Source organism: Pristiophorus japonicus, chromosome 24, assembly GCF_044704955.1.
Source record: "Pristiophorus japonicus isolate sPriJap1 chromosome 24, sPriJap1.hap1, whole genome shotgun sequence".
Taxonomy (NCBI): Eukaryota; Metazoa; Chordata; class Chondrichthyes; family Pristiophoridae; genus Pristiophorus; species Pristiophorus japonicus.
The window spans coordinates 1,714,823-1,736,646 of record NC_092000.1 but is presented as its reverse complement, the minus strand read 5'-3'; the positions used below and the strand labels follow the sequence as shown (position 1 = coordinate 1,736,646).

The 21,824-nt window shown below is 48.0% G+C and overlaps 2 protein-coding genes and 1 long non-coding RNA gene across 4 annotated transcripts in view; 2 read left to right on the top strand and 1 right to left on the bottom strand.

The window, feature by feature from the left end:
* The window catches only part of LOC139237873 (uncharacterized), a 257,619-nt gene that overhangs the window by 137,845 nt on the left and 97,950 nt on the right, over window positions 1–21,824 (bottom strand). The window lies entirely within an intron of this gene.
* Window positions 19,864–21,824, top strand: part of yju2b (YJU2 splicing factor homolog B) — a 117,163-nt gene continuing 115,202 nt past the window's right edge. The window contains exon 1 of the mRNA XM_070867111.1: window positions 19,864–19,923. The gene's annotated coding sequence lies outside the window, so the exon portion shown is untranslated. The remainder of the gene's footprint in view (window positions 19,924–21,824) is intronic.
* The window catches only part of s1pr2 (sphingosine-1-phosphate receptor 2), an 84,590-nt gene continuing 82,671 nt past the window's right edge, over window positions 19,906–21,824 (top strand). Inside the window, exon 1 of the mRNA XM_070867108.1 lies at window positions 19,906–19,923. The gene's annotated coding sequence lies outside the window, so the exon portion shown is untranslated. The remainder of the gene's footprint in view (window positions 19,924–21,824) is intronic.

Sequence of the window (21,824 nt, the reverse complement as noted above, 5' to 3'; positions counted from 1 at the left end):
CAGAGACAGTGAAAGGTTAGAGATGGGGATCAGAAACAGTGAAAGGTTAGAGATGGGGATCAGAGACAGTGAAAGGTTAGAGATGGGGATCAGAGACAGTGAAAGGTTAGAGATGGGGATCAGAGACAGTGAAAGGTTAGAGATGGGGATGGGAGACAGTGAAAGGTTAGAGATGGGGATCAGAGACAGTGAAAGGTTAGAGATGGGGATCAGAGACAGTGAAAGGTTAGAGATGGGGATGGGAGACAGTGAAAGGTTAGAGATGGGGATCAGAGACAGTGAAAGGTTAGAGATGGGGATGGGAGACAGTGAAAGGTTAGAGATGGGGATGGGAGACAGTGAAAGGTTAGAGATGGGGATCAGAGACAGTGAAAGGTTAGAGATGGGGATGGGAGACAGTGAAAGGTTAGAGATGGGGATGGGAGACAGTGAAAGGTTAGATATGGGGATCAGAGACAGTGAAAGGTTAGAGATGGGGATCAGAGACAGTGAAAGGTTAGAGATGGGGATGGGAGACAGTGAAAGGTTAGAGATGGGGATCAGAGACAGTGAAAGGTTAGAGATGGGGATCAGAGACAGTGAAAGGTTAGAGATGGGGATCATAGAATCATAGAAAATTACAGCATAGAAGGAGGCCATTCGGCCCATCATGTCCGCGCTGGCCGACCAAGACCTACCCAGCCTAATCCCACTTTCCAGCTCTCGGTCCGTAGCCCTGCAGGTTACGGCTCTTCAGGTGCACATCCAAGTACTTTTTAAATGTGGTGAGGGTTTCTGCCTCTACCACCCTTTCAGGCAGTGAGTTCCAGACCCCCACCACCCTCTGGGAAATTTCCCCTCAAATCCCCTCTAAACCTCCTACCAATTACTTTAAATCTATGCCCCTTGGTTGTTGACCCCTCTGCTAAGAACGTAAGAAATAGGAGCAGGAGTCGCCCATACGCCCCTCGAGCCTACTCCGCCATTCAATACGATCATGGCTGATCTGATCATGGACTCAGCTCCACTTCCCCGCCCACTCCCTATCACCCTTTCTCCATATCGCTCAAAAATCTGTCTATCTCCACCTTAAATATATTCAATGACCCAGCCTCCACAGCTCTCTGGGGTAGAGAATTCATGACCCTCTGAGAGAAGAAATTTCTCCTCATCTCAGTTTTAAATATGCCCCCTAGTTCTAGTTTCCCCCACGAAGGGAAACATCCTCTTTGCATCCACCTTGTCGAGCCCCCTCAGTATCTTACATATTTCAGTAAGATCACCTCTCATTCTTCTAAACTCCAATAAGTATAGGCACAACCTTTCTTCATAGGACAACCCCTCATCTCAGGGATCAACCTAGTGAACCTTCTCTGAACTGCCTCCAATGCAAGTATATCCTTCCTTAAATAAGGAAACCAAAACTGCACGCAGTACTCCAGGTGTGGAGGCACCGAGGGCCATAAAAGGAGCGGATGTGCAGCGGCCCCGGAGCAGGGTGGAGGCAGGCCATTCAGGGAGCAGCACGAGATGGTGCAGGAGGGTGACGGCAGCAAAGAGTGACAACATTAAGGTGCAGGTCGGTGATTGGAGCGTGGGCAGGTACAGCAGGAGCGGCGAGAGACTGTGGCGGGATGTGATCAGGCCCAGGGGAGGCGTGAGTTCAGGACCAGGGGCCCAGGGGCAGCACTGCGATATGTGTGCACACTAGGTCCGTGCAGCAGAGCAGGTCTCCAGTCGTCCTGGTTCACCCTTGCCACTGGACTAAGACCGTGTGGTGGCTGGTGATGATATACAGTTGTAGCAGGACTTCTCTGCTTTTATACTCCATCCCCTTTGCAATAAAGGCCAACATTCCATTTGCCTACATAGAAAACATAGAAAATAGGTGCAGGAGTAGGCCATTCGTCCCTTCGAGCCTGCACCGCCATTCAATGAGTTCATGGCTGAACATGCAACTTCAGTACCCCATTCCTGCTTTCTCACCATACCCCTTGATCCCCCTAGTAGTAAGGACTTCATCTAACTCCTTCCTGAATATATTACGTGAATTGGTCTCAACAACTTTCTGTGGTAGAGAATTCCACAGGTTCACCACTCTCTGGGTGAAGAAGTTTCTCCTCATCTCGGTCCTAAATGGCTTACCCCTTATCCTTAGACTGTGACCCCTGGTTCTGGACTTCCCCAACATTAATAAGAAAATAAGAACATAAGAATTAGGAACAGGAGCAGGCCATCTAGCCCCTCGAGCCCATTCCGCCATTCAACAAGATCATGGCCGATCTGGCCGTGGACTCAGCTCCACTTACCCGCCCTCTCCCCACGACCCCTAACCCATTGGTCAAAAATCTATCTATCTGTGACTTGAATACATTCAATGAGCTAGCCTCAACTGCTTCCTTGGGCAGAGAATTCCACAGATTCACAACCCTCTGGGGAGAAGAAATTCCTTCTCAACTCGGTTTTAAATTGGCTCCCCCGTATTTTGAGGCTGTGCACCCTAGTTCTAGTGTCCCCGACCAGTGGAAACAACCTCTCTGCCTCTATCTTGTCTATCCCTTTCATTATTTTAAATGTTTCTATAAGATCACCCCTCATCCTTCTGAACTCCAACGAGTAAAGACCCAGTCTACTCAATCTATCATCATAAGGTAACCCCCTCATCTCCGGAATCAGCCTAGTGAATCATCTCTGTACCCCCTCCAAAGCTAGTATATCCTTCCTTAAGTAAGGTGACCAAAACTGCACGCAGTACTCCAGGTGCGGCCTCACTAATACCCTGCACAGTTGCAGCAAGACCTCCCTGCCCCTGCACTCCATCCCCCTCGCAATGAAGGCCAACACTCCACTCTCCCCCCCGATCACCCGCTGCACCCGCAAACCAACCCCTTGGGATTCATGCACAAGGACCCCCAGGTCCCTCTGCATCACAGCATGCCGTAATTTCTCCCCATTCAAACAATATTCCCTTTTACTGTTTTTTTTCTCCCAAGGTGGATGACCTCACATCTTCCGACACCGCACTCCATCCGCCAAACCCCAGCCCACTCGCCCAACCCATCCAAATCTCCCTGCAGCCTCTCTGTGTCCCCCACACAACCCGCCTTCCCACTAATCCTTGCACCATCCGCAAACTCCACCACACGACACTCTGTCCCCTCCTCCAGGTCATCCACGTACATCGCAAACAGTTGTGGTCCCAGCACCGATCCCTGTGGCACACCACCAACCACCGATCTCCACCGAAAAGGACCCATTTATCCCGACTCTCTGCTCTCTGCCAGCCAGCCAATTCTCGATCCATGCCAATACACTTCCTCCGACTCCGCGTACCTCCATCTTCTGCAGTAACCTTCCGCGTGGCACCCCATCGAATGCCCCCCGGAAATTCAAACACACCACATCCACCGGTACACCTCCATCCACCTTCCTGATTACTTGCTGTAATAGATCCTTCCTATCCACTCTATTTAGGCCCCTCATAATTTTATACATCATCATCATCATAGGCGCTCCCTTGTATCGAGGATGACTCGCTTCCACGCCACAAATGGATGAGTTCACAGATGTTTCAATGAAGGACCTAATATTCCGGATCCCGAACTACATGTTGAAGGGTGGAAGATGCCTGTGCGTGGATTTATTTAACGTGGGGTGACCGTTGCACACCAGCCACCACACGGGCTTGACAGAGCTCGGTCTTGGTCCAGTGGCAAGGGTTACCCAGGACGACTGGAGACCTGCTCTGCTGCATGGACCTAGTGCGCACACATATTGCAGTGTGGGCTGGTCCGTGCTGCCCCTGGGCCCTCGCCTCTAATGGCCCCGAATTCACGCCTCTCCTGGTCCGCGATCACGTCCCTCTACAGTCTCTCGCCGCTCCTTCGCCCCGACCTCGCCACTCCAGCGGTACCTGCTCGCGCTCCAATCAGCGACCTGGATTTTATACACCTCAATAAGGTCTTCCCTCAGCCTCCTGTGTTCCAAAGAAAACAAACCCAGCCTATCCAATCTAATCAGATACAGTGAAAGGTTAGAGACGGGGATCAGAGTCACTGAAAGATTTCTTAGTTGATGCAGCATTTCTTCATGCAGGATGACTGACCTGAAGAGTAATGCTACACTATTCCATAAATATTTGGATCATTTCAGGCATGAGATCTGCATGTAACTAGCAGGACTGCTGAAGTGTACAGACTGTTGTCACAGTGTGGTTGTATTTTACTGTTCCACAAAATACAAGCTGTCAAAGTCAGACCATCGGGTTTAGTTCTAAGTTATTCGTTATAAGTTGTGTATCAAAGTGATTTTTCCGGACGTGGACACCGGAGTTGTTTGCTGCAGCTCTGCCGAGCTTTGCTGGGTTTATTGATGTTGTTTCGAATGTAGGTATCCCTGGCATACCTGCAATTAGTGGGCTGGAGAGAATATGGATGGGCCTTCTCGACACAATTGAGTGGCTTGCTAGGGGCCGATAAGAGTGGGGTCAATTCACAACATCTGGGTTGCCAGTTCAGGACTAAAACCACTATTCTACTGTACCCAAGTAAAGTTATGTTTTACTGCATTGACAGACTGTTTAGCTGACGTATAGAATCTGATACTGATGTAGTTATGTTTTATAAAATGCATACAGTAAAATCTTTAAAAGCCTACTCTTGATTTAGAAACATAGAAACATAGAAAATAGGTGCAGGAGTAGGCCATTCGGCCCTTCTAGCCTGCACCGCCATTCAATGAGTTCATGGCTGAACATGCAACTTCAGTACCCCATTCCTGCTTTCTCACCATACCCCTTGATTCCCCTAGTAGTAAGGACTTCATCTAACTCCTTTTTGAATATATTTAGTGAATTGGCCTCAACAACTTTCTGTGGTAGAGAATTCCACAGGTTCACCACTCTCTGGGTGAAGAAATTCCTCCTCATCTCAGTCCTAAATGGCTTCCCCCTTATCCTTAGACTGTGTCCCCTGGTTCTGGACTTCCCCAACATTGGGAACATTCTTCCTGCATCTAACCTGTCTAACCCCGTCAGAATTTTAAACGTTTCTATGAGGTCCCCTCTCATTCTTCTGAACTCCAGTGAATACAAGCCCAGTTGATCCAGTCTTTCTTGATAGGTCAGTCCCGCCATCCCGGGAATCAGTCTGGTGAACCTTCGCTGCACTCCCTCAATAGCAAGAATGTCCTTCCTCAGGTTAGGAGACCAAAACTGTACACAATACTCCAGGTGTGGCCTCACCAAGGCCCTGTACAATTGTAGCAACACCTCCCTGCCCTTGTACTCAAATCCCCTCGCTATGAAGGCCAACATGCCATTTGCTTTCTTAACCGCCTGCTGTACCTGCATGCCAACCTTCAAAGTTGAGATAGAGCTGGACAGACATCATCGAGAGGGGATCATATCGCCAGTCAAGTTCAACGAGTGGGCCAGTCCAATTGTTCCGGTGTTGAAAAGTGATGGGACGGTCAGAATCTGCAGGGACTACAAGGTAACGATCAACCGAGTCTCGTTACAGGACCAGTACCCACTACCCAAAGCAGATGACCTGTTCGCAATACTAGCAGGGGGGAAGTCGTTCACCAAGCTGGATCTAACCTCTGCTTACATGACACAGGAGCTGGCTGAACCTTCAAAAAATTGACGTGCATCAAAACAAAGGACTGTTCATATACCACAGATTCTCCTTTGGGATTCGTTCGGCGGCGGAACATGGAGAGTCTATGAAATCGGTTCCGCGCACCGTGGTGTTTCAAGACGACATCCTGATCACTGGTCTCAACACCACCGAATATTTGCACAACCTGGAAGACGTTCTAAAGCGACTGGACAGAGTGGGACTCAGGTTGAAAAGCTCCAAGTGTGTTTTCCTGGCACCAGAGGTCGAATTTCAGGGGAGAAAGATTGCGGCGGACAGCATCAGACCCACGGACTCCAAGACGGAGGCCATCAAGAATGCGCCCAGACCACAGAATGTGACGGAGCTGCGTTCGTTCCTGGGACTCCTCAACTGTTTTGGTAACTTTCTACCGGGGTCGAGCACTTTGCTGGAACCTTTGCATTTATTAGAAACATAGAAACATAGAAAATAGGTGCAGGAGTAGGCCATTCGGCCCTTCGAGCCTGCACCGCCATTCAATGAGTTCATGGCTGAACATGCAACTTCAGTACCCCATTCCTGCTTTCTCGCCATACCACTTGATCCCCCTAGTAGTAAGGACTACATCTAACTCCTTTTTGAATATATTTAGTGAATTGGCCTCAACATCTTTCTGTGGTAGAGAATTCCACAGGTTCACCACTCTCTGGGTGAAGAAATTCCTCCTCATCTCGGTCCTAAATGGCTTACCCATTATCCTTAGACTGTGACCCCTGGTTCTGGACTTCCCCAACATTGGGAACATTCTTCCTGCATTTAACCTATCTAAATGTGTCGGAATTTTAAACGTTTCTATGAGATCCCCTCTCATTTGTCTGAACTCCAGTGAATACAAGCCCAGTTGATCCAGTCTTTCTTGATATGTCAGTCCCGCCATCCCGGGAATCAGTCTGGTGAACCTTCGCTGCACTCCCTCAATAGCAAGAACGTCCTTCCTCAAGCTGTGCAAGGGTGACGACTGGGTCTGGGGTAAATCTCAAGAGACAACCTTTAATAAGGCCAGAAACCTGCTATGTTCTAACAAGTTACTTGTATTGTATGACCCGTGTAAACGTTTAGTACTAGCTTGTGATGGATCTTCGTAAGGGGTCAGTTGTGTGTTACAGGCAAACTGCAACCGGTTGCATATGCACCCAGAAGTTTATCTAAGGCTGAAAGAGCCGAGAGTATGGTTGAGAAAGAAGCATTAGCATGCATATACAGAATTAAGAAAATGCACCAATACCGATTTAGACTCCGGTTCGAGCTCGAAACCGACCACAAGCCGCTCATTTCGCTGTTCTCAGAAAGCAAAGGTATTAACACCAACGCTTCATCCCGCATCCAAAGATGGGCACTAACGTTATCTGCGTATGACTATGTAATCCGCCACAGACCAGGCACTGAGAACTGTGCTGATGCCCTCAGTCGGCTACCATTGCCCACCACCGGGGTGGAAATGGCGTAACCCGCAGACTTGCTTCTTGCAATGGATGCTTTTGAGAGCAAGGGGTCACCCATCACGGCTCGCCAGATCAGGACCTGGACTAGCCAGGACTCTGTGCTATCACTAGTAAAAAGCTGCGTCCTCAATGGGAGCTGGTCGGCGGTTCCCGGGGAAATGCAAGACGAAATTAAGCCGTTCCACCGATGCAAGGACAAAATGTCCATCCATTCGGACTGTCTCCTATGGGAGAATTATGTAAATTTGCCAAAAAGAGACAGGGAAACGTTTATACGCAACCTTCACAGTACCCACCCAGGCATCGTCATGATGAAGGCTATCGCCAGGTCGCACGTTTGGTGGCCCGGCATTGACTCGGAATTTGAGTCATGCGTACATCAATGCAACACTTGCTCACAGTTGAGCAATGCACCAAGGGAGGCCCCACTGAGTCTGTGGTCATGGCCCTCCAAACCGTGGCCCAGAGTCCACGTAGATTTCACTGGCCTCTTTCTAGGAACGATGTTTCTAGTAGCAGTGGACACTTACTCGAAATGGATTGAATGTATAATGTCGTCATGTACGTCCACTGCCACCATTGAAAGCCTCCGGGCCATGTTCACCACCCGTGGTTTGCCCGACGTCCTTGTTAGTGACAATGGACCATGTTTCACCAGCTCGGAATTCAACGAGTTCATGACCCGCAATGGTATCAAGCATGTCAGGTCTGTCCCGTTTAAGTCTGCATCCAATGGCCAAGCGAAATGGGCAGTCCAAACCATCAAGCAGAGCTTGAAACATATGACGGATGGTTCCCTGCAGACCCGGTTATCTCGGGTTCTGCTCAGCTACCGCACGTGACCCCACTCGCTTACCCGGGTTCCCCCTGCAGAATTGCTAATGAAGAGAGCGCTCAAAACCAGGCTCTCCTTAGTCCACCCGGATCTCAATGATCATGTAGAAACCCGGCATCACCAGCATAACGTGTACCACGATCGTGCGGCTGTATCACGTGACATTGAGGTTAATGACCCTGTGTTTGTTCTTAATTACGGTCATGGTCCCAAATGGGTTGCTGGCACTGTTTTAGCCAAGGAGGGGAATAGAGTATTTGTTGTCAAACTTTTGAACGGACAAACGTACAGAAAGCACTTGGATCAGACCAAACTGCGATTCACTGGCAACCAAGAACAGTTTGAAGAGGACATTACCATCATTGATCCACGAACACACACCCAACTAGCAATCGACCTCGCGGTCAACCACGAGGATGAACCCACCATGCCCGACAGTCCGATCAGACCAGCCACACCGCAGTGTAGCAATGATCCAACCGACTCACACAGGCCAAGACTTCAACTCAGGCGATCAACCCGGGAACGCAGAGCCCCGGATCACCTCAACTTATAAATAACTTGTATCTCAGACTTTGGGGGGGGGGGGGAATGATGTTATGTATGTAAACATTATCAATGTGTAAGACTTGCTACCAGGGGACACACCTGTGGGAGACCCAAGGGTCACCTGCACACCCCGGGCAAGCAGGTATAAAAGGCAGGCTACCATGCTGCTTCCTGACTCTGGGGTTACATTACAGAGTCCAAGGTCACAACAGTTTGAGCTTACAGCATACAGTCTTGTGGAGTTATTCTAAACGTAACAGTTACAGTACAAAATAATAAGTTTATAGCTATAAGGAATATACCTCATAGTCTCAGAAACACAAACCAACTGCAATTTTTGTGATCGAGTGTAGAATTGGAAACTCCTCCCATGTGATCTCTGTCAAAGTTCTGATTTTCTGCTCACTATTTACAGTCATTTCTCATTTGTTCCAGTGGGTAAGTTATTGTGAAGGTGGATGTCAACATTTGCTGCTGCAAACAATATATTTTAAACAGACTCCGATTTTTTCATTTACCAAAAACACCTGGCTCTGACATTTCAATGTGTAATGTATTTGCTTCGTGGGTTCATTGCTTAAGAATTCATAGCAATACATTGCTATTAAGAACTAGTTGGTTTATTAACAAAGGTTTTACAATCACACAACACATTACCAATTCATCAACTAGGCTCACAACTGCATACCTCATCATGGATGACCTAGACCCAACTGGCCGGGGTTTTATTGAGTCTTGTGAACATTGCGTGACTGGCTAAGCCACTCACAATGTGATAGCTCTACAACTATTTTAAACTAAACTTTAAATCAAGTGCCACTTCTGGCGAGAGCACTAGAACTCACACATTTAGACGTTAACTGGGAACTTTGCCAATCAAATTAAAATTCTGTTCCCGGGGGTGATGATGCACTCCTGTCCAGCCGGTGCCCACCTCTTGCAGAAGGCCGCAAACGTACTGGTGGACACCACGTGCTCTGTCTCCAGGGTCACCTTGGTGCGAACATAGCCGCGGAAGAGAGGCAGGCAGTCGGTCTGAACAACCCTCTCGACCGCCCGGACTGGTTGATGGCCACCTTGGCCAGGCCCAGGAGCCGTCCGACATGGAGGCCCTCCGACCTGCTCTCTCCCCTCCGCACCGGGTGCCCAAAGATCAGGAGCGTGGGACTAAAGTGCAGCCAAAAATCAAGGTGCAGCCCCTTTAAATAATGGAAGAGGGGCTGCAACCTCACACACTACACATACACATGGAACACGGAATCCTTCAGACCGCAGAAATTGCAGGTGTCCTGGGAGTCTATGAACTGACTTAAAAACTTATTGCACGGGACTGCTCCATGCAACACCCTCCAGGCCAAGTCCCCAATAAATAATGGGAGGACTCCCGCGTGGAGAGCCCTCCATCGGGGGCCCCCGCCTCCTCCGAACGGCAAGATGGTACGCCATGGCGTATCACAACGACTCTACAAATCTGTGAGCATACTCACAGGTGCATACACTACACAGGACTAAGAGAGTGCAGGGCCTTCTGGGTTTCTCACATTGCCAGTGAAGGCGATCAGAATGAACGGTAGAGACAGGTGCACTGCACAGCAGTACTGACAGAATATTGCAGACTTCAGCTGATTCGGTGCTGTTAGTGCCGCACCACATATCACCGTGGCTGCACTCTGCCTGCTTCACCAGTTCTCTGTGTGTTCCAATAAATCCAACCTTGCAGAAATCGCACTGTTCAAATAGTGTGATCTGTCAGCTCCTGACATCAGCAAGAACAATAACACGTAATCATTTCGCACACATGCAGGGCACAGTTATTCTGTTCAGTGTGGTAAAATCATTAATAAAAACAGAAAGAAATGGTTTAAAACTTCGCTATAAATAATGCAGCAGGAATCTTCCATGGTAGAGTACAACACGGTTACAGTGAATTCTTTCATTAACTTTAACTTTAACCTGGTCATGTGTATTTTTTATTGATAGATGCTGTAAGGAACCTGTTGACTTGTACACACACCAAGATCACTGACTGAAGCAACATTGGGCGATATGAGTTATTGGCACCATGATGTTGGCTGATTCTTCAGTGTGTGCAAGATTCCATTTTGTGATGTGTTCCTTGTTATTGTGAACCATCTCTGGCTGTGGGGTGGACTGTGAGCACAGTGAGAGAACTAGTCTGTGAACAGGATGTACGACAGTAACTGATTGAGACTGGTATTGTAATGTGATAGAAATATCCTTGCAGTGGAATCTCAAACAGCTGATGGCCCGATGATAAGATAGAGTAAAAATCAAGGCGAATGAGACAGTTGATAGGGGATCTACAGATCAGAGACGATCAGAGAATTGGCCACTTGGTCCCTTGTGGAATGTGGAAAATGCATGCACAGAACAGACCTCCGTCTATATTGCTAGCTTATTTACTCAGTTTTCTCCCTCCTCTGTCCCTTGCTGGGGTCCAGATGCAGAGATATCGAATGCAGGCAGCCCTCTGGTACCTCACACAGTGGCCATTCTGAATGTGTGTGCCTGATGTCAGTGCACTTTGCAGCACAAGCCACTGGGCAGTGATCAGGAGAAACAGTTGAGTTTGTAGCAGCTCTGGCCAGGGTCAGTTAACCAACAGAGATTGGGGATGAAGCCTGGGATGGTCCGGGCCTATGCCCAAGTCAGTAATGGTGTATTTAGCCACCTCAGGAGTCCCCATGAAAAGATTCTTATATCTGTGAATAAAATGCAGGCAGCTGTGCTGAAACTCGTCCTCCCCCTCACACCGGCAGTCACAGGCCAAGTGCACTAACCCATATGCTGCAGGCTGTCCCTGACTAATGTTTCCTCCCACACCATGTTTTCTGTTGGACTTAGTGACTTTCAAAGTTTCACCTTCCTGAGTGAAATGTCTCCTTTGCTATCAACAGAGGGCTGAGATCCCTCACAAGCATTTCATTTTAAAGAAGCGATGGTTAAACAGGGACAGGAGAGCGCGGAGCGATGATATTTTTACAGTAATACCCCCGTCATTCGGCCCTGTTCTCCCTGTGAGTGGAAGCTGGGACGCTATCTGCACTGCAGTGTTTCACTTGTAGATTAATTGCGCTCAGTTCTGTACTGTGAGAGGTGGAGTCTGACACAGGCAAAGCCTCACACTGTCTGCACAGGCACAGACACATACCGCGATGGGCGCTGCCTTTCTTGGACACACCTGAACTGTATTCACTGTAACTAACAAACTGTAAATCTGCAGTAGCCTATATACAGCGGCAGGAGCTGTTAGAGCCTGTGTAGGAGTGATTTAAATTATATTATCAGCACACAGGGGGATTGGCGGAGAGCATTAATAAAGGAGCAGTACCAGTGTGTAACAGCAGAGGAAATGTGGCATATGGAAATAACTGTCTGAGTAATATCAGGAATATATAAGTCTGTTCCAACATTACCAGCAGGATATTTCTCATTTGTTATCTAACTGGTTTATTGGGCCAATAATAAACTAGTTAGCCCTTACCTGGGATCAGGTATTCACTGAGGTGAAGTGATGAGCATTATCTTCCAGTTTAACACTATCTCCAGAGTCTCACATAGGGACAGGACTCGAATCTGTGCTGCCATTCAATCAGATCACAGCTCATCTGCACTTCAAGTCCATTGACCCAATGTTGCTCCATATTCTTTGATAGCCTTACCCAACAAAACTCTATTGAAGACAACACACATACTGTATAGAACGTGCAGACTCAGTTCCTGACTCAGTTACTGCCAGTATCAGGCTGGCCATTACTTATAGACAGAGAGTCACATACAGAGGCACTCACACACCACCACAGAAACATAAAAACATAGAAAATAGGTGCAGGAGTAGGCCATTCGGCCCTTCGAGCCTGCACCGCCATTCAATATGATCATGGCTGATCATGCAACTTCAGTACCCCATTCCTCCTTTCTCTCCATACCCGCTGATCCCTTTAGTCGTAAGGGCCACATCTAACTCCCTTTTGAATTTATCCAATGAACTGGCCTCAACAACTTTCTGTGGTAGAGAATTCCACAGGTTCACAATTCTCTGGGTAAAAAAGCTTCTTTTCATCTCAGTCCTAGATGGCTTACCCCTTATCCTTAGACTATGGCCCCTGGTTCTGGACTTCCCCAACATCGGGAACATTCTTCCTGCATCTAACCTGTCCCGTCCCATCAGAATTTTATATGTTTATATGAGATCCCCTCTCGTTCTTCTAAATTCTAGTGAATATAAGCCTAGTCAATCCAGTCTTTCTTCATATGTCAGTCCTGCCATCCTGGGAATCAGTCTGGTGAACCTTCGCTGCACTCCCTCAATAGCAAGAATGTCCTTCCTCAGATTAGGAGACCAAAACTGAACACAATATGCCAGGTGAGGCCTCACCAAGGCCCTGTACAACTGCAGTAAGACCTCCCTGATCCTATACTCAAACCCTCTAGCTATGAAGGCCAACATGCCATTTGCTTTCTTAACTGCCTGCTGTACCTGCATGCCAACCTTCAATGACTGATGTACCATGATACCCAGATCTCATTGCACCTTCCCTTTTCCTAATCTGTCACCATTCAGATAATCTGCCTTTCTGTTTTTGCCACCAAAGTGGATAACCTCACATTTATCTACATTATACTGCATCTGCCATGTATTTGCCCACTCACCTAACCTGTCCAAGTCACCCTGCAGCCTCTTAGCATCCTCCTCACAGCTCACACTGCCACCCAGCTTAGTGTCATCTGTAAACTTGGAGATATTACACTCAATTCCTTCATCTAAATCATTGATGTATATTGTAAATAGCTGGGGTCCCAGCACTGAACCCTGCGGTACCCCACTCGTCACTGCCTGCCATTCTGAAAAGGACCCGTTTAGGCCGCGAGAGGCGTCGGGAGTTCGTTGGTGAGGCGTGAGTCCGGGGTCGGAGGCCTATAAAAGGCCGCGAGAGGCGTCGGGAGTTCGTTGGTGAGGCGTGAGTCCGGGGTCGGAGGCCTATAAAAGGCCGCGAGAGGCGTCGGGAGTTCGTTGGTGAGGCGTGAGTCCGGGGTCGGAGGCCTATAAAAGGCCGCGAGAGGCGTCGGGAGTTCGTTGGTGAGGCGTGAGTCCGGGGTCGGAGGCCTATAAAAGGCCGCGAGAGGCGTCGGGAGTTCGTTGGTGAGGCGGGGCTTGTACAGCTGCAGTGGGGAGAGAAGGCAAAAAAGAAGTAGAAAGAAACAGAAAGGTGACGTCACAGCCTAGGGGGTAAGTGATTGGCTGCTGATTGGTGAGTAGTTTTTCTTTTTCTTTTTATATTAGTCAGTAATTTTTAGCATTGTTGTTGCCAATTTAAGTGTATCTAAGGGTTAAGTCATGGCAGGAGAGCTCGGTCGGGTGTTATGCTCCTCCTGTACCATGTGGGAACTCAGGGACAGGGACAGGTGTCCCTGGTGACTACGTGTGCGGGAAGTGTATCCGCCTCGAGCACCTGACGGTCCGCGTTACGGAATTGGAGCTGAGGGTGGATTCCCTCTGGAGCATCCACGATGCTGAGAATGATGTGAGTATCACGTGTAGTGAGTTGGTCTTACCGCAGGAGAAGGGTCCAAAGCCAGATAGGGAATGGAAGACCAGCAGGAAGAGCAGTGCAAGGAAGGTAGTGCAGGGGTCCCCTGCGGTCATCACCCTGCAAAACAGATACACCGCTTTGAGTACTGTTGGGGGGGATGACTCATCAGGGGAGGGCAGCAGCAGCCAAGTTCATGGCACCGTGACTGGCTCTGCTGCACAGGAGGGCAGGAAAAAGAGTGGGAGCGCGATAGTGATAGGGGATTCAATGGTGAGGGGAATAGATAGGCGTTTCTGCGGCCGCAACCGAGACTCCAGGATGGTATGTTGCCTCCCTGGTGCAAGGGTCAAGGATGTCTCGGAGCGGGTGCAGGACATTCTGAAATGGGAGGGAGAACAGCCAGTTGTCGTGGTGCACATTGGTACCAACGACATAGGTAAAAAAAGGGATGAAGTCTTACGAAACGAATTTAAGGAGCTAGGAGCTAAATTAAAAAGTAGGACCTCAAAAGTAGTAATCTCGGGATTGCTACCAGTGCCACGTGCTAGCCAGAGTAGGAATCGCAGGATAGCGCAGATGAATACGTGGCTTGAGCAGTGGTGCAGCAGGGAGGGATTCAAATTCCTGGGGCATTAGAACCGGTTCTGGGGGAGGTGGGACCAGTACAAACCGGACGGTCTGCACCTGGGCAGGACCGGAACCAATGTCCTAGGGGGAGTGTTTGCTAGTGCTGTTGGGGAGGAGTTAAACTAATATGGCAGGTGGATGGGAACGAATGCAGGGAGACAGAGGGAGACAAAAAGGAGGCAAAAGCAAAAGACAGAAAGGAGATGAGGAAAAGTGGAGGGCAGAGAAACCCAAGGCAAAGAACAAAAAGGGCCACTGTACAGCAAAATTCTAAAAGGTCAAAGGGTGTTAAAAAAACAAGCCTGAAGGCTTTGTGTCTTAATGCAAGGAGTATCCACAATAAGGTGGATGAATTAACTGTGCAAATAGATGTTAACAAATATGATGTGATTGGGATTACGGAGACGTGGCTCCAGGATGATCAGGGCTGGGAACTCAACATCCAGGGGTATTCAACATTCAGGAAGGATAGAATAAAAGAAAAAGGAGGTGGGGTAGCATTGCTGGTTAAAGCGGAGATTAATGCAATAGTTAGGAAAGACATTAGCTTGGATGATGTGGAATCTATATGGGTAGAGCTGCAGAACACCAAAGGGCAAAAAGCGTTAGTGGGAGTTGTGTACAGACCTCCAAACAGTAGTAGTGATGTTGGGGAGGGCATCAAACAGGAAATTAGGAGTGCGTGCAATAAAGGTGCAGCAGTTATAATGGGTGACTTTAATATGCACATAGATTGGGCTAACCAAACTGGAAGCAATACGGTGGAGGAGGATTTCCTGGAGTGCATAAGGGATGGTTTTCTAGACCAATATGTCGAGGAACCAACTAGGGGGGAGGCCATCTTAGACTGGGTGTTGTGTAATGAGAGAGGATTAATTAGCAATCTCATTGTGTGAGGCCCCTTGGGGAAGAGTGACCATAATATGGTGGAATTCTGCATTAGGATGGAGAATGAAACAGTTAATTCAGAGACCATGGTCCAGAACTTAAAGAAGGGTAACTTTGAAGGTATGAGGCGTGAATTGGCTAGGATAGATTGGCGAATGATACTTAAGGGGTTGACTGTGGATGGGCAATGGCAGACATTTAGAGACCGCATGGATGAATTACAACAATTGTACATTCCTGTCTGGCGTAAAAATAAAAAAGGGAAGGTGGCTCAACCGTGGCTATCTAGGGAAATCAGGGATAGTATTAAAGCCAAGGAAGTGGCATACAAATTGGCCAGAAATAGCAGCAAACCCGGGGACTGGGAGAAATTTAGAACTCAGCAGAGGAGGACAAAGGGTTTGATTAGGGCAGGGAAAATGGAGTACGAGAAGAAGCTTGCAGGGAACATTAAGGCAGATTGCAAAAGTTTCTATAGGTATGTAAAGAGAAAAAGGTTAGTAAAGACAAACGTAGGTCCTCTGCAGTCAGAATCAGGGGAAGTCATAACGGGGAACAAAGAAATGGCAGACCAATTGAACAAGTACTTTGGTTCGGTATTCACTAAGGAGGACACAAACAACCTTCCGGATATAAAAGGGGTCAGAGGGTCTCGTAAGGAGGAGGAACTGAGGGAAATCTTTATTAGTCGGGAAATTGTGATGGGGAAATTGATTGGATTGAAGGCCGATAAATCCCCAGGGCCTGATGGACTGCATCCCAGAGTACTTAAGGAAGTGGCCTTGGAAATAGCGGATGCATTGACAGTCATTTTCCAACATTCCATTGACTCTGGATCAGTTCCTATGGAGTGGAGGGTAGCCAATGTAACCCCACTTTTTAAAAAAGGAGGGAGAGAGAAAACAGGGAATTATAGACCGGTCAGCCTGACCTCAGTAGTGGGTAAAATGATGGAATCAATTATTAAGGATGTCATAGTAGCGCATTTGGAAAATGGTGACATGATAGGTCCAAGTCAGCATGGATTTGTGAAAGGGAAATCATGCTTGACAAATCTTCTGGAATTTTTTGAGGATGTTTCCAGTAAAGTGGACAAAGGAGAACCAGTTGATGTGGTATATTTGGACTTTCAGAAGGCTTTCGACAAGGTCCCACACAAGAGATTAATGTGCAAAGTTAAAGCACATGGGATTGGGGGTAGTGTGCTGACGTGGATTGAGAACTGGTTGTCAGACAGGAAGCAAAGAGTAGGAGTAAATGGGTACTTTTCAGAATGGCAGGCAGTGACTAGTGGGGTACCGCAAGGTTCTGTGCTGGGACCCCAGCTGTTTACATTGTACATTAATGATTTAGACGAGGGGATTAAATGTAGTATCTCCAAATTTGCAGATGACACTAAGTTGGGTGGCAGTGTGAGCTGCGAGGAGGATGCTATGAGGCTGCAGAGCGACTTGGATAGGTTAGGTGAGTGGGCAAATGCATGGCAGATGAAGTTTCATGTGGATAAATGTGAGGTTATCCACTTCGGTGGTAAAAACAAAGAGACAGACTATTATCTGAATGGTGACAGATTAGGAAAAGGGAAGGTGCAACGAGACCTGGATGTCATGGTACATCAGTCATTGAAGGTTGGCATACAAGTACAGCAGGCGGTTAAGAAAGCAAATGGCATGTTGGCCTTCATAGCAAGGGGATTTGAGTACAGGGGCAGGGAGGTGTTGCTACAGTTGTACAGGGCCTTGGTGAGGCCACACCTGGAGTATTGTGTACAGTTTTGGTCTCCTAACTTGAGGAAGGACATTCTTGCTATTGAGGGAGTGCAGCGAAGATTCACCAGACTGATTCCCGGGATGGTAGGACTGACCTATCAAGAAAGACTGGATCAACTGGGCTTGTATTCACTGGAGTTCAGAAGAATGAGAGGGGACCTCATAGAAATGTTTAAAATTCTGACGGGTTTAGACAGGTTAGATGCAGGAAGAATGTTCCCAATGTTGGGGAAGTCCAGAACCAAGGGTCACAGTCTGAGAATAAGGGGTAAGCCATTTAGGACCGAGATGAGGAGAAACTTCTTCACCCAGAGAGTGGTGAACCTGTGGAATTCTCTACCACAGAAAGTAGTTGAGGCCAATTCACTAAATATATTCAAAAGGGAGTTAGATGAAGTCCTTACTACTCGGGGGATCAAGGGGTATAGCGAGAAAGCAGGAATGGGGTACTGAAGTTGCTTGTTCAGCCATGAACTCATTGAATGGCGGTGCAGGCTAGAAGGGCTGAATAGCCTGTTCCTGCACCTATTTTCTATGTTTCTATGTTTCCCACTCTTTGCTTCCTGTCTGCAAATGAGTTCTCTATCCACGTCAGTACATTACCCCCAATCCCATGTGCCTTAGATTTGCACACTAATCTCTTATGTGGGACCTTGTCAAAAGCCTTTTGAAAGTACAAATACACCACATCCACTGGTTCTCCCTTGTCCACTCTACTTGTTACATCCTCAAAAAATTCTAGAAGATTTGTCAAGCATGATTTCCCTTTCATAAATCCATGCTGACTTGGACCGATCCTGTCACTGCTTTCCAAATGTGTTTCTATTGCATCTTTAATGATTGATTCCAGCATTTCCCCCACTACCGATGTCAGGCTAACCGGTCTATAATTACCTGTTTTCTCTCTCCCTCCTTTTTTAAAATGTGGGGTTACATTAGCTCCCCTCCAGTCCATAGGAACTGATCCAGAGTCCATGGAATGTTGGAAAATGATCACCAATGCATCCACTATTTCTAGGGCCACTTCCTTACATACTCTGGGATGCAGACTATCAGGCCCCGGGGATTTATCGGCCTTCAATCCCATCAATTTCTCTAACACCATTTCCTGACTAATAAGGATTTCCCTCAGTTCCCTCAGTTCCTCCTTCTCGCTCGACCCTCGGTCCCCGAGTATTTTTGGGAGATTATTTATGACTTCCTTAGTGAAGACAGAACCAAAATATTTGTTCAATTGGTCTGCCATTTCCTTGTTCCCCATTATAAATTCGCCTGATTCTGACTGCAAGGGACCTACATGAGTTTTCATTAATCTTTTTCTCTTCACATATCTATAGAAGCTTTTGCAGTCAGTTTTTATGTTCCCTGCAAGCTTCCTCTCATACTCTATTTCCCCCTCCTAATTAAACCCTTAATCCTCCTCAGCTGAATTCTAAATTTCTCCTAGTACTCAGGTTTGCTGCTTTTTCTGGCCAATTTATATGCCTCTTCCTTGGATTTAACACTATCCCTAATTTCCCTTGTTAGCCACGGTTGAGCCACCTTCCCCGTTTTATTTTTACGCCAGACAGGGATGTATAATTGTTGAAGTTCATCCATGTGATCTTTAAATGTTTGCCATTGCCTATCCACCATCAATCCTTTAAGTATCACTCGTCAGTCTATCCTAGCCAATTCACGCCTCAAACCATCGAAGTTACCTTTCCTTAAGTTCAGGACCCTAGCCTCTGAATTAACTGTGTCACTCTCCATCTTAATGAAGAATTCTACCATATTATGGTCACTCTTCCCCAAGTGGCCTCTCTAGAGATCAGGCATCTCCCCAATCCAGCAATGATACTAACCCGCAACAGAAAATGCTGGTCACCAACAGTTGGTTGGACAGCCTGGCTCAGCAACGCTTTTTAAAGTATCTCAACCCTTGTGGGAATGAAAGAGGAACGCTCGCAGTTGTATAGCCTTCATTATATAAATAGCCCACTGATAATGTTGGTCTCCAACCCAATCATTAACCTGCCTCGAATGGTTTCAGAGAATGAAGGATCTGCTGTATATTTCCAATTTTAATTTCTGTTTGAGCTGTTTTTTTAATCTGGAATTGCATTGAGCAACTTACATCTGACACGTTTGCCTCTGCTACTCCAAGTAACCTGTTGCTATCGGTAACAGCCAGCCTCCTCATTATTAATTATGGAATTGGAGCCGAGGGATTTTTTTGGATCCAACCTGTTCGGATCGATTGAGAACCAGATGTCCCGTGCAGACAGGTGACAGGATGAGCAGCCTCTGGGTTATTGACCCGAACCCACCAGCTCCACCAGCCCCAGGCAGCCAGAGCTGGAGGTGGATTGGAACTGTGGAGCTTTGCACACGTGGTGCAGCTTTATTCTCCTCGGGGGTTGAGAGTATACTTTAAAGGAGCGTTGCGGAGCTCAGGCTCTGGCTGGTTGCCTGCAGCTTTTGGAGCGTCTTATACACAGTGAAATATGGCAGAGTCTGTCAGCCAGCATCAGCTCACACTGACTTTGCTCACATTCACAGGGAACGTTTTCGAGGGAGGCTTCTCCAGGGACTGAACAGCTCCAGCACCAACCCAGCAGCGGCTGCCCCGGCCAGAGGGTAAGTGTCTGTTTTACCCTCAGTACAGTGCAAGCTGACCCTTACAGTGTGTCCCCGCACACACACAAGCTCGGCTGGCGAGTGCTAACGCTTTGAAGTTTAAAAACAAACTGGATTATATTGTGTCGAGAATTATTTACACCAAGTTTGTGGTCAAGGCCAGCTTACAGACACAACACAGCCCAGGAGACAGAGCAGAGACCAGCAGAGACCAGCATGGAAGGGTTTAGTTAGTTAGGGACCGTCTCACAACTAAACATGTCAACCTTTCGGTGCAAGCCAGCAATCCGTGTGTGAGACATGTTCACCGCGGGAGCAGCCAAACCATCCATCCTTTTCTAAAGAGTAATACCAGGGCAGTGGGATCGACTGGATCGTGGGGTCTGTGATCGGGCAGTGGGATCGACTGGATCGTGGGGTCTGTGATCGGGCAGTTGGATCGACTGGATCATGGGGTCTGTGATCGGGCAGTGGGATCGACTGGATCGTGGGGTCTGTGATCGGGCAGTGGGATCGACTGGATCGTGGGGTCTGTGATAGGGCAGTGGGATCGACTGGATCGTGGGGTATGTGATCGGGCAGTGGGATCGACTGGATCACGGGGTATGTGATCGGGCAGTGAGATCGACTGAATCGTGGGGTCTGTGATCGGACAGTGGGATCGACTGGATCGTGGGGTCTGTGATCGGGCAGTGGGATCGACTGAACCGTGGGGACTGTGATCGGGCAGTGGGATCGACTGGATCATGGGGTCTGTGATCGGGCAGTCGGATCGACTAGATCATGGGGTCTGTGATCGGACAATGAGATCGACTGGATCATGGGGTCTGTGATCGGGCAGTGGGATCGACTGGATCGTGGGGTCTGTGATCGGGCAGTTGGATCGACTGGATCATGGGGTCTGTGATCGGGCAGTGGGATCGACTGGATCATGAAAACTGTGATAGGACAATGGGACCAACTGGATCACGGGGTCTGTGCTAGGGCAGTGGGACCAACTGGATCACGGGGTCTGTGCTAGGGCAGTGGGACCGGCTGGATCGTGCGGTCTGTGATACGACAGTGGGACCGACTGGATCGTGGGGAGGTATGTATCTGGACAATGAATGACATAGAAACATAGAAAATAGGTGCAGGAGTAGGCCATTCGGCCCTTCGAGTCTGCACCACCATTCAATAAGATCATGGCTGATCATTCCCTCAGTACCCCTTTCCTGCTTTCTCTCCATACCCCTTGATCCCTTTAGCCGTAAGGGCCATATCTAACTCCCTCTTGAATATATCCATCGAACTGGCATCAACAGCTCTCGTGGCAGGGAATTCCACAGGTTAACAACTCTGAGTGAAGAAGTTTCTCCTCATCTCAGTCCTAAATGGCCTACCCCTTATCCTAAGACTGTGTCCCCTGGTTCTGGACTTCCCCCAACATCGGGAACATTCTTCCCGCATCTAACCTGTCCTGTCCCGTCAGAATCTTATACGTTTCTATGAGATTCCCTCTCATCCTTCTAAACTCCAGTGAATAAAGGCCCAGTTGATCCAGTCTCTCCTCATATGTCAGTCCTGCCATTCCTGGAATCAGTCTGGTGAACCTTCGCTGCACTCCCTCAATAGCAAGAACGTCCTTCCTCAGATTAAGAGACCAAAACTGAACACAATATTCCAGGTGAGACCTCACCAAGGCCCTGTACAACTGCAGTAAGACCTCCCTGCTCCTATACTCAAATCCTCTAGCTATGAAGGCCAACATGCCATTTGCCTTCTTCACCGCCTGCTGTACCTGTATGCCAACTTTCAATGACTGATGTACCATGACCCCCAGGTCTCGTTGCACCTCCCCTTTTCCTAATCTGCCACCATTCAGATAATATTCTGCCTTTGTGTTTTTGCCACCAAAGTGG